Source organism: Oryctolagus cuniculus, chromosome 7 (assembly GCF_964237555.1).
Source record: "Oryctolagus cuniculus chromosome 7, mOryCun1.1, whole genome shotgun sequence".
Classification (NCBI taxonomy): domain Eukaryota; kingdom Metazoa; phylum Chordata; class Mammalia; order Lagomorpha; family Leporidae; genus Oryctolagus; species Oryctolagus cuniculus.
The window spans coordinates 67,840,023-67,853,696 of record NC_091438.1 but is presented as its reverse complement, the minus strand read 5'-3'; positions in this window follow the sequence as shown (position 1 = coordinate 67,853,696).

The following is a 13,674-nucleotide window of genomic DNA, read 5'->3' as shown; positions in this document are numbered from 1 at the left end:
ATATTTTTATTTTTAACTCCTCTATTTATTTGCAATGTACTTTAACAGATAATTACATAAAACCATAAAGCTAAACTAATTTGCACATAAAATGTATAAAATACACAAAATGTGCCAATAAAAATATAAACAAGTGAGACAGATGGATGTAAGCATAGTTTTAATGTGCTATTGTGTTGAATTTAATATTAACAGGAACCACATTTTTATAAATTTAGGATGTTAACTGTGATCCTTATGGTAACCATTACAAAAATATTTCGAATATATACTGGAAAAAAATCAAAATGGTTTGCTACAGAAATTTTTGAAGACAAGAAGGAACAAGAATGGCATAAACCTATGAAAAACAAATAGAATTCAATAGCACATTAAAAGGAGTATGCAACTTAACTGAGATTTCTCCCAAACATGGGTTGACAACAAAATCAACTGATGTGATATATGTGTACAACATTAATAGAAAGAAGGAAAACAAAGACACATGATGATATCAGTTGCTTTGGAAAAAGTATTTATAAATATGAGAAAACCTCTTCATAATAAAGTCAATATAAAACTAAGAATGAAAGAAAACTTTCTTAATGTAATAATGGTCAAGTACCAAAACCAACAGATGACACCATATTCAGCATTTAAGGACTTAAATATTTCCTCTTAAGATTAGAACAGCCTAATAACTGCTCTCACCACTGCTGTTCAACATTGTCCTGTAGGTCCTAAGCATAGCAAGAAAGAGGTCTAACATTATTTCTAGAAATAAACTGTCCAAATAAAAACTGATTAATCACTTATATATTGGACTTAAACTAGTTAGAAACAAAACTGTAAGAAGCTCAGGAAAAAAGAATAAACATCACATTTGGTGTTTCAGCTATTGTGAAAAATATTTTTAAAGATATAATAGCACTAAAAAGTTAATAATAAAAAGATGGAAAGATTCATACAACTACCGCCTATTGAAATCTGGTGATGCTACATGAATATGTGAAAGGATACATACTAAAGCAAGAAATACTACAAAAGATAGATAAACACATATCAATACAATAAGTGTATAAATTCAGCAAGAAGGTAACACTAAATTTATACAAAGGCTCAAAATGTCTAAATAAAACATTAGCAGTGTTAATAAAGACAGAGGCATAGTAAACAATCATAATAATAAATTCTTCAAGTAGAATTATCTGAGTGAGTTATTGAACAGGCCATAGTCATTCACATGAGTTTAATATAGCCAAACAACCTGGGGATGCACAAATTTTCAGGTTTACATGAATCATGCACAAAATACTGAAACATAAATGCTGGATTATGTAACAGATTAATCCATTTTTAAATATGGAAATATAGAGTAGGTTCACTAACCACATAACTAAATCTAGAAGTTACTAATAGAATGATAACTTGAAATTCTGTAGATGAGGAAATTAAGCAACAAATTTGTGTATACTCCATGGATCAAATAATAAATCAAAAGTCAAAGTAGAATCAATGATGGTAACATTTTGGTGCTTCAAAAACTTTCATCCGCAGCAAACCTGGCATTCAGAAGGTAATTTATATTTCTAAATATATGTGATAAAATTATTAAAGTTTGATTAAAAACATATTATTCCCCAATTCAAGAAAACAAAAAACAGACCAATGAAATTCAAAGAAAATAGAAATCAGGAAATAATAATAACAGAAATATGTATTTGAGGCCAATCCTCAGCCTTGTGGCGCCTGTACACAGGGTTCTAGTCCCAGACGGGGAGCCGGGTTCTGTCCCAGTTGCTCCTCTTCCAGGCCAGCTCTCTGCTGTGGCACGGGAGTACAGTGGAGGATGGCCCAAATTCTTGGGCCGTACACCCGCATGGGAGACCAGGAGAAGCACCTGGCTCCTGGCTTCGGATCAGCGTGGTGCGCAGGCCACAGTGGCCATTGTAGGGTGAACCAACGGAAAAGGAAGACCTTTCTGTCTCTCCCTCTCACTGTCCACTTTGCCTGTCAAAATATACATATATATATATATATATATATGAGAAACTGAGCTGATCTAAAAACAGGCTCTTTATAATAATTATTAATATATTTTGACTTACAACTAAAAAATTTCACCAGAAAAAAAAACATATTATGAGTTATAATATTACCACAGTTACTTGAATATATTAAAATAAGATTTGAGTATAATGACCAATTTTATAATAAATATTGGTCAAATTATAGTAAGAATATAATTTTTGGGCCAGCATAATGGCATCTCATGTGGGCACCAATTCAAGTCCTGTCTGCTCCACTTCTGATCCAACTCCTTGCAAATGCACTTGAAGACTCAGCAGAGGATGTCCCACATAGGAGACCCAAATGAAGCTCCTGGAACCTGGTTTCAGCCTGGCGTAGCCCTGGCAGTTGTGGCCGTGTGGGGAGTGAACCAGTGGATGGAAAACCTCTCTCTCTTTTTCTATCTCTTCCTCTCTCTCTCTCTCTGTAATTCTGCTTCAAATAGATAAAATATATCTTTAAAATGAATATAGTTTTTAAAAAGGTACACAAAACACTATGCATAAATTGAATGGCATTAAAATTAAAAACCTCTACACATAAGAAGACAACAGAGAGATTAAAGGTTAACGAGAGAATAGCATAGCCACAAACTTTAGAACTGGCCAATTCTTTTGTTTTTCTTTTTTCTAAATATGTCTTTGTCTGTGAGAGTATTTTTTTTCATATCCCTCACCTCATTTCCACTATTACCATCCCATATTAGTAGCTACCTGACAATTAATAAGCTACACCCAACTTCCCTGGTTTGTTGATGTTGCTTTGTTTCTTTTATTTGTTTTTGTTTTTATTCAAAACACTTTTATCCCTCCAATGCAGTTCTAGGAATGAGCAAAATGTTTGCTATGAACATCACAAAGAAGATGAAAGAATGGCCAGTAAATACATGTAAAAGGATTCAATGTTGATAATTAAAAATGAAGTGGAGGATGGCCCAAATCCTAGGGCCCTGCACCCGCATGGGAGACCAGGAGAAGCACCTGGCTCCTGGCTTTGGATCAGCATGGTACACCAGCCACAGCGCTCCGGCCACAGAGGCCATTGAGGAGTGAACCAACAGAAAAGGAAGACCTTTCTCTCTGTCTCTCTCTCACTGTCCACTCTGCCTGTCAAAAAAAAAAAATGAAAGCAAATTGGAATCTCACCTCTAGAAGAGCAGTAGTTGCCACTGGGGTTGGCAGTAACTGCAGAGAGACACATGTGAGTAGTATGCTGGGAGTCTGGTAATATTTCCACATGTGGGTGAATTTACTTTATAAAAATTCATTGAGCTGTATAATTATGATTTGTGTATTTTCCTGTAGTATGTTGTACTTAAATAATTTACACCATGTACAAAAGGAAATTCATAAAGGAAATGAACTGGAGAGTTAAGCTGACATTTTCTTTCCTATAGTGAGTTTTTAGACTGATGTCATTTTGCCTCAACACATTTATTCCACTTACAACACATCACTTTTTCAGTGGTGTTATAAAAATATTTCTTCTTTTTATGGCTCAATAAGATGGCAATTTTATTAAGGTTGACAGCTGGGTTAAAGCAAAAAAACAAAAATAGGAAAAAAAGTCATAATTTAAATTATATATCATTTCTATATCAAATGAATGAGTATACTAAATCTAGCTTTTGCACAGAGATTCATAAGAGGAAATGTCCTAAGAATTTTATTCTTTTGTTTTTGATAAATTGTTGATACTTTTCACCAATAGTATTTTTTGATACTTTTTTATTTTTAGCGCCTGTGGAAACATTTGTGTAGCTTAAAAAACATATACTCATGTTTTGTAATGTTCATTGAAGACCAAGGAGAAAAGTATTCAAATGATGATAATTTGTTTTCCTCATATCAAGCATGACTGTATTATTTCTCTTCCATTATCTACATGGCTTCACTTGGGTCACCATAGTTTATAGTTAATGGTATTTAATATTTTCACAAATAGTTACAAATAAAGGAGATGTACTGATAAAAAGATAAAAAACAAGTTACTGATTGAAAGAATTGCAAAATCCTATATATCCATTATTGGTTGTAAGAAGTTTAAATATATAGCCAACAAATAAATACTAAAAATTTGATCTTTTGCACAATTAAAAAGTGCAAATGTCATATCATTAAATTATATATTTACATGGACAAATAATAGTAAAACTCTATTAGGAAGATCTAGAGGCAAAAGTTAAACACTCAAAACTTTGTTTCAAAACATTAAAGGAACCTCTGTGTCTCAGCAAGGTGGTGTAACAAGATCCAGATTTTACTTTTCTACAAGAAACAACTAAAGAAAAGACAATATATTAAGTGTAATGGTTTTTCAGACAATGGATATTAAGCAAGAAAAAGTAGTTATCCCTGAAGGGGTGGAAATAAATTGAGTTTTTGATTATCCTATTCACTGCCTGAAGGAAGTTCTCATGCTGAAGCTTGTCAAATGCATCCTACATCTCCACATTTCTTCTACTATACCATGTTTATTGGCTGGAAACAAGTCGTGGGTCTTGGGCTCGTAAGGTAAAGAAATTAAATAATGCAAGAAAACCAGGAGATGAGATAGGAGGCAACCCAAGTGTCTGTCGCACTTATGAACAAATGCATGCCTAAAATTCAACAATTTAGATGAAATGGAAAAATCCCTAAGCAGAAAAACTTTTTCCAAGTGTTTAAAGCAGTTTTACTTATAATATTCAAATATAATATTGGGAAAAGTCCAAACATCCATCAACAGGTAGATGGTTAAATAAAGTGGCATATCCACACAAGGGGATGCCACTACACAATGGGAAAAAGAACTAATAATAACATACCCTTAAAGGAAGCCTGAATTCATTTTTCATTTTCTAGCTGTTGATAGAATTATTAGTCTGACATAAGCAAAATTGTCACTGAAGCAGAAGACCTGCAACTCTGAAGTTGGAACTTCAAAGTAAAGCACAGTATCAAGATTTGTAAGCAGAAATGCCACCTAACTTGTATATAAGCAAGGATAAATGAAATATCCTTTTTTGTTACTGTCTATTAATACATATAAAATCAGTAAAAGTGAGATGATCGTGTTGTTTCTAGTTTTGAAACATGGTAAATAATTGTTGAGTGAGTGTAACATACTGATACCATAACCCCTTTTGATTATTTCTGCAAAAAAGTACTTAGTTTACCTGTCTTTAATATTTCACACAAGTATGGCTTTTTAGAAAAATCTATCTAATCATAATTGTTTTCATTAGAATTATTAGTAAACTTTACCTCACTAGGTAACATTAAAATTATTGTCGCTCCCCCTCTTCGTGGAGGAACGACACAGGACCCTGCGCTGTTCTTTTGTCTGCTCGGCCCTCCCCGGGTTTGCTGCTGGTTCTTCCCGGGTTGGCTACCGTCCCTCCACCTCTGTGGAAGGGCGGTTCCCCCTGCCACTTTCCCCACTTCCGCGGGGGAGCGGCACACCGCCGGCCGGCTCTCTCGGGGGCTGCACAGGTGTTCCTCTTAGATGTTCCTCTTAGATGTTCCTGGTGCATGTTGTCTCTCTCCTCCTTTATAGTGCTTCCACCAATCCCAACTCTGCTACCCACACGCCGAGTATGCTGCTCTCCTCCAATCAGGAGCAGGTCCCACAGTTTATTGGTTGAACTGGAGGCAGCTGTGTAGAAGCTGTTTCCCTTCTCAGCGCCATATTGTGGGAAAGCAGATGCATAGAATAAGTCTTAATTCCAGTAACTTAGTCTAGTCCGAGTTGCTCCCAGTTGCTCCCCACAATTATGATCATGTATTTGAAAGAAAAATTATTTTAATCAGAGAACATGAGTTATATCATTGTAATCATATCATTTCTTTCAATTGATTAAATTGATCCAACCATAATAAAGGGATAAAGATATAAGAAATCAGCAAGAGGGGACTGGCGCTGTGGTGCAGAAGGTTAATGCCCTGGCCTGAAGAGCCAGCTTCCCATATGGGCACCCGTGTGAACACTGGCTGCTCCAATTCCAATCCAGCTCACTGCTATGGCCTGGGAAAGCAGTAGAAGATGGCCCCCCCCGGACCCACGTGGGAGACCCAGAATTAGCTCTTGGCTCCTGGCTTCAGTTCAGTGCAGCTCCGCCCATTGTGGCCAACTGGGGAGTGAACCAGCAGATGGAAGACCTCTCTCTCTCCCTCTCTGCCTCTCCTCTGTCTGTGTAACTCTGACTTTCAAATAAATAAATAAATCTTTTTTTTTTTTAAAAAGAAATCAATAAGAGGAAAGCAGAACACAGACCAAATTATTAGCAATGACTTGTTCTGAAATTCGTGATTTTAATTACTCATATAATGTAACCCATATAGTAGATACAAATGTTAATTGTTGCTAGCATAGATTTATAAATAAGGAAGAAATCTCAGCAATAGATAAAATATGGCAGAAATACTTCCCAAAAACTATGCTGTTTTGACATCAAAATTTGCTCCTGGAGCCAATGCTGACACGTAGCTGGTAAAGCTGCTGCCTGTAGTGCCAGCACCCCATATGGGCAACGTTCAAGTTCTGGCTGCTCCACTTCCAACCCATCTCTCTGCTATGGCCTGGGAAAAATGTAGACAATAACTCAAATCCTTGGGTCCCTGGATCTGCATGGGAGCCAAGAGGAAACTCCTGGCTCCTGGCTTTAGATCAGTGCAGCTCCAGCCATTATGGCCATCTGAGGACTGAACCAGCAGATGAAGGATCTCTCTCTCTCTCTCTCTCTCTCTCTCTCTCTCCCTCTGCCTCTCTGTAACTGTGCCTTTCAAATAAATAAATAAATCTTAAAATATATGTGTATGTGTGTGTGTGTGTGTGTGTGCTCTTAAGCATTAAATTGAACAACTCAGATATGGAAACTGATAAATAATGACTTTTGGATTTAGTATAGTGGTAAAATTTATGTGACGATATACAACAGCTGAATTATTTCTCTATATTTTCTTAATAAGAATAAGCATAATATTATTGATAATTAAAATGATAGAGTAGAAAAAATAGTATGAAACAATGTGCATAAGATTATGTTACCTAGTAAAGTTGTGTTTATGTATGCTTGTTAACTATATTTCATTTTTTTAACTTTTATTTAATGAATATAAATTTCCAAAGTACAGCTTATGGATTACAATGGCTTCCCCCCCATAACATCCCTCCCACCTGCAACCCTCCCCTTTCCCACTCACATCTCACATCAAGATTCATTTTTGATTCTCTTTATATACAGAAGATCAGTTTAGCATACATTAAGTAAAGATTTCAACAGTTTGCTCCCACACAGAAACATAAAGTGAAAAATACTGTTTGAGTACTAGTTATAGCATTAAATCTCAATGTACAGCACACTAAGGACAAAGATCCTACATGAGGAGTAAGTGCACAGTGACTCCTGTTGTTGACTTAACAAATTGACACTCTTGTTTATGGCATCAGTGATCACCCTAGGCTCTTGTCATGAGCTGCCAAGGCTATGGAAGCCCCCTGAGTTCACCGACTCTGATCATATTTAGACAAGGCCAAGGTCAAAGTGCAGTTCTCTCCTCCCTTCAGAGAAAGGTACCTCCTTCTTTGATGACACATTCTTTCCACTGGGATCTCACTCAAGGAGATCTTTCATTTAGGTTTTTTTTTTTTTTTTTTTCTTTTCCAGAGTGTCTTGGCTTTCCATGCCTGAAATACTCTCATGGGCATTTCAGCAGGATCCGCATGCTTTAAGGGTTGATTCTGAGGCCAGAGTGCTGTTTAGGACATCTGCCATTCTATGGGTCTGCTGTGTATCTCACTTCCCATGTTGGATCATTCTCTCCCTTTTTGATTCTATCAGCTAGTATTTGCAGACACTATTCTTGTTTATGTGATCCCTTTGGTTCTTAGTCCTATCATTCTGATCAATTGTTAACAGAAATTGGTCACTGGGACTGGTGAGATGGCATTGGTACATGTCACCTTGATGGGATTGATAGTATTTTTGTTGTTGTTGTTCTAGTACCATTGGTTGAACTCTGTAATTAACACACAATTATTCTTAGGTGTTTAAATTTTAACTGAAAAGTGATCCCTGTTAGGAATTTGGAAAACATTATGCTGAGTGAAATAATCCAATCACAAAGGGACAAATACCACTTGTTCTCCTTGATAGGTGACAACTAACTGAGTACCAAAAAGGAAACCTGTTAAAGTGAAATGAACACTATGAGAAACCGTGACTTGATCAGCCCTCACCCTGACTGTTGATGAGCAACTTAATATGTTACCCCTCTTAGTATTTTTTTTGTTTGTTCTACTTAATACTTTTGGTTGAATACTGTAATCAATACACAATTCTTCTTAAGTACTGAAACTTAACTGAAAAGTGATCACTGTTAAATATAAGAGTGGGAATAAGAGAGGGAAGTGATGTGCAATTCGGGACATGCTCAAGCTGACTTACCTGAAACGGTAGAGTTAGCAACATACCAGGGGAATCCAATTCAATATATTTCATTTTAAATTTAATTTTAATTAATTTTTAACAAATTCAATATGATTTATAGATACAAGTCTAAGAACATAGTGATATTCTCTTCTTTTCTTCCTCCCTCCCTCCCACCCTTTTTCCTTCTGTTTTTCTGTCTTTTTTTCATTCTTTGAGATAACATATTTTAAAATTTATATTGCATTTATAAAGCATAATGGTTCATCTAACAAGAAATTTAAGAAGTAAAATGGAAAAAGACTCATTTACTGGGAACATAGACAATGGCTATAAGCAATAATTGAATAGAAAATCATCATTTCATCTATATATATGTTATTTTGTTAATTAGTCATTCATAATTTCTTTCAATAAAATTGAACCAACGATAATGTCATGTTTAAATATTTTCTCTGTGATTACAAGATAATGATTAAGTTCATTTCAACTTTAATGCATTTCCTCTCAACAATTTATGCACAGGAATAATTTTATGCAGATTGCAATGCAAATAATATTTTTTATTTGACAAGTAGAGTCATAGATGATGAGAGAGAGAGAGACAGAGATAAAGGTCTTCCTTCCATTGGTTCACTCTCCATATGGCCACCACAGCTGGCACTGCACCAATCTGAAGCCAGGAGCCAGGCGCTTCCTCCTGGTCTCCCATGCGTGTGCAGGGGCCCAAGCACCTGAACCATCCTGCACTGCCCTCCCCAGAGCCACAGCAGAGAGCTGGACTGGAAAAGGAACAACCAGGACTAGAACTCGGAGCCCATATGGGTTGCTGGTGCCACAGGTGGAGGATTAACCAAGTGAGCCATGGCGCTGGCCCCAATGCAAATAATTTTACGTTAATATTTTTACTCTACTAGGTACCACAGATCTGGAAAGACATATGGCATTTCTGTTCTGGGGACTAGCTTATCTCATAAAGTATAGTGGTTTCCAGTTGCATCCTTTTGATCCATAGGGTTGATTAACTCTATTGTTTCTTTGTTGATTTTCTGTCTAGTGGATCTGTCCATTGGTAAATGTGAGGTATCGAAGCCCCCCATTACTATTGTTTTGGAGTCTATCTCTCTTTAGATCCACTGACATTTGTTTTAAATATCAGGTGTCCTGGCATTGGGTGCATGTATATTTAATATAATCATATCCTCCTGTAGAATTAATCCTCCAATCATTATATAATGTTCTTCTTTAACTCTGTTAACAGTTTTTATGTTGAAGTCTATTTCATTTGATATTAGGATGGCTAATCTGTTCATTTTTGCTTTCCATTAGCCTGGAATATCTTTGTTTATCCTTTCACTTTGAGTTTGTGTGTATCTTTGTTGGTGAGGTATGTTTCTTGCAGGCAGCAAATAGATGGATCTTGATTTTAATCCATGTGGCCAGTCTACATCTTTTGATTGGAAAATTTGAGCCATTTACATGCAAGGTTACTATTGATAAATGATGACTTGCCCTGCCATTCTTCCATAAGTATTCCTATTTTTTGCTTTAGATTTCCTTTGTGTTTTTATTAGGAGATTTTCTGTTTTCACATTATTTCACAGTGATGACTATCTTTTTTTTTTGTGTGTGTGTGTGTTTCAGATTCTTAAGCATCATTTTTAAGGATGGAGAAATGGTGGCAAATTCTTTAAATTTCTATTATGGGAGATCTTCATATCATCTTCATTCATAAATCAGAGAATTGTAGGGTATAATATTCTGCACTGACAATATTTTTTTCTTGGACGATTTGAACTGTTTCTCCATTCACTCCTAGCTTGTAGGATTTCTGATGATAAATCAGCTGTCAGTCTAATTGGAGATCCTCTGAAGGTAAACTAGCATTTCTCTGGCTCACATTTTAGAATCTTTTTGCTGTTTTACTGTTGAAAGTTTGACTGCAATGTGTTGTGTGAAGATATATTCTGCTCATGTCTAATTGTTTTATGTGCTTCCTATATTTGGATGTCCCTTTCTTCTTCCAGATTATGAAAGTTTTCTGTTCTTATTTCACTGAATAGGCCTTCTAATACAGTCTCTCTTTCCACATTTTCAGGATCTCCTAAGAGCCATATGATGGGTCATTCAAGAGAATCCTATCAATCTGGAACACTGTTTTTAATTTTTCTAAATATTTTTTGTCTGAGAAATTCCAGAGATTTGTCTTCTACTTCAGATATTCTTTCTTCTTATTCATAAAGTCTGTTGTTAAAGCTTCCCACTGTATTTTTGTTTGACATATTGAATTGTTCATTTCTAATATTTCAGTTTGACTTCTCTTCAAAATCTGTTTCATGGGAAAATTTTTCATTCATGTTATGTAAGGCTTTCTTTAACTCATTAATTTGTTTTTCATTGCTTCTGAGTAATGCTATGAACACTCTTTTAAATTCTTTTTCATTTATTTCATCAATCTCTTCATCTTCACATTCTAATATTGCAGGGTTGTGCTTTTTGGGAGGAGTCATGTTCTCTTCCTTGTTCTTGTTTCTTGATTTTTGCATTTGTTTTTAGGCATTTGTGGAAACATTTGTTTGTTTTCTTCTTTGTTGGGTTTTGTCTTTGAACTCTGCCTATGTGGCTCAGTGGAGTCTGTTCCTTCAGTGAATACCCAGAGGCATGTTTTGGGTGGAATCAGGGAGCTCTGGTCCTTGCTCAAGGGTAGGGGAGAATCCAGGGTGACACCCAAGTTGGGAATGGTATATCTATTGTATTGTCAGAAGGTGGGAGGTGTGATCCCACCTGTCGGCATAATCTCAACCCCAACCCTTCTCTTCCAAGGTGACCAATGCCCAGGTTTAGTCCACAGTGGATACAACCCTTACCCATGCTGGTGCATGAACCACGTAAAGGATCTTGCAGTTCCCAAAGTGAGCACAGAAACCTCTGCAATGACCACCCCACACAGTCAGGGAGCTCTGGGCTTCTGAGGTGAGACAGAGTGATTGCCCAGAGACCCAGCTACAATCCATGCCCTAACATGCAGTCACATGATTCCAATACAATCACAAACAGAAGTCCCCCACAGGCACAGTGCATAGAGTATCCCATCTCTGCCCTGCTAGCACACCCCAACCATGAAGAGAGGGGAGTCTTTTCCAGAGCCAGCTGCCAGCAGGTGCTCCACCTTGGCAGTTTGAGCCACATAGCTTGTGTTAGTTTGTGAGACTTGGAGGCATCTCACAATTCTAATTCTGCTCAGCCCCCTGTCAACCCTCCCAGCCATACTCAAAGTCAGTGAGAAATGTAGATTTTTCCCTTTGGCAAATGTAAGGCTGCCACAAAACACACCAAACACTGGAGTAAGGGAAAGAATTTATTGGGGAAAACTCAACAGACCGGAGAAAGGGGTGAAGAAGGAAAAGAGGGAGAAGGAGAGCATGAGAGACAGAGGCCAGGAGATGGAGAGGAAGAAAGAGAGAGATCAAGAAACAGCGAGAGATTGAGAGAGAGACAGAGAGAGAGAGAGAGAGAGAGAGAAGGAGAGAGAGAGAAAGAGAGCCATGTGCTCAGGAACAGGTCTTATTAAAACTTTCAGGGGGCGGGGAGGGAAGTAAGAGTAATGAATCCCATTAGGATGAGGGTGGAGCTGACACCAGTGGTTGGGCCACGTGGCTACCTGGTTTCCAGCAACGGCAGTGGGGGCTAGAGCCTAGGATGCTGTTGCAGTGTAGATCGTGCTATAGATAAGACTGAGCCATTTTACTAACAGTAAAATGCCCTGGTTGCCCCCAAGAGCCACTGTAGTCTATGCTGCTGTCAAGATGGTGCCTTCTCCCATCTAGTTGCTTGGTGCCCCTGTAGGGGATTAGGGAGAAAGAAATGTGCTTTTCCTTCCTTGGATTAGGTGGGTACCCTGTCTCCTACCAGGGCTGCAGGCCAGACTCAAAATCAGGGTGGTCTGCAAGATTCTCCTTCATGCAATGTCACCAGTGGCCAGCATTTTCAGTTTGCTCTCAATTCACTCTCCAAATCTAGCATCTCCTCCAGTCCTTAGCTGCAGGATTTGTGTGTGATGTCCTGCACATTGCTGTGGATCCGCATTTTCCATGCGGCTCCATGTCACTCTGCTTCTTTCTTTCCACTGCTAATGTCTCTCCAACTCTCCCCTGGGAATACACTTACTCGACTCTTTTCCTGCTATCCTCCTGTGTTCAGAATCATCATGTCTTTTCTCTATTCAGGCGTATTGGAATCTATTGCTTGTAAACTTTTCATATGAATGCTTTACACATGGAATAAGAAGGCAAAATGTACTATTTCTTATGTTACTCAAAAAGATTGAAAGGCACCATTCAGCTAAAGAACCTGTAGAATATTTACCTAAAGCAAGAGTCTGCAAAACTTAACATTCATGTAGGCTAGTTTACATTACAGATTCTTTTGAAAGTCAGTACCTCTCGCCGGTGCCGTGGCTCACTAGGCTAATCCTCCGCCTTGTGGCGCCAGCACACCAGGTTCTAGTCCCGGTCGGGGCACCGGATTCTGTCCTGGTTGCCCCTCTTTCAGGCCAGCTCTCTGCTGTGGCCCGGGAGTGCAGTGGAGGATGGCCCAAGTCCTTGGGCCCTGCACCCGCATGGGAGACCAGAAAAAAGCACCTGGCTCCTGGCTTCGGATCAGTGCGGTGCACCAGCCGCAGTGCTCTGGCTGCAGCGGCCATTGGAGGGTGAACCAACGGCAAAAGGAAGACCTTTCTCTCTGTCTCTCTCTCTCACTGTCCACTCTGCCTGTAGGGGGAAAAAAAAAAAAAAAAAAAAAAAAAAAAAAAAAAAAAAAAAAAAAAAAAAAAGTACCTCTATCTGCTCAGCCAATGTCCTGACATTATTAAACTTTCCTTGTTGGGGCCAATGTTTTCTCATAGCAGGTTGAGCTGCCTGTCACCTGTGATACCTGCACTCCATATGGTCAATGGTTTGAGTCCCAATTGCTCCAATTATGATCCAGCTCCCCGTCAATGAGCCTAGGAAAGCATCTGAAGATGGCCCAAGTGCTTGGGCACCTGCACTGACTTGGGAGACCTGGAAGAAGCTCCTGGCTACTGGCTTCAGTCTATCCCAGCATCAGCCTTTCCGGTCATCTGGGCAGTGAACCAGCAGATGGAAGATCTCTCTCTCTCTCTCTCTCTCTCTATATATATATATATATATCCCTCCCCCACCATGTAACTGCCTTTC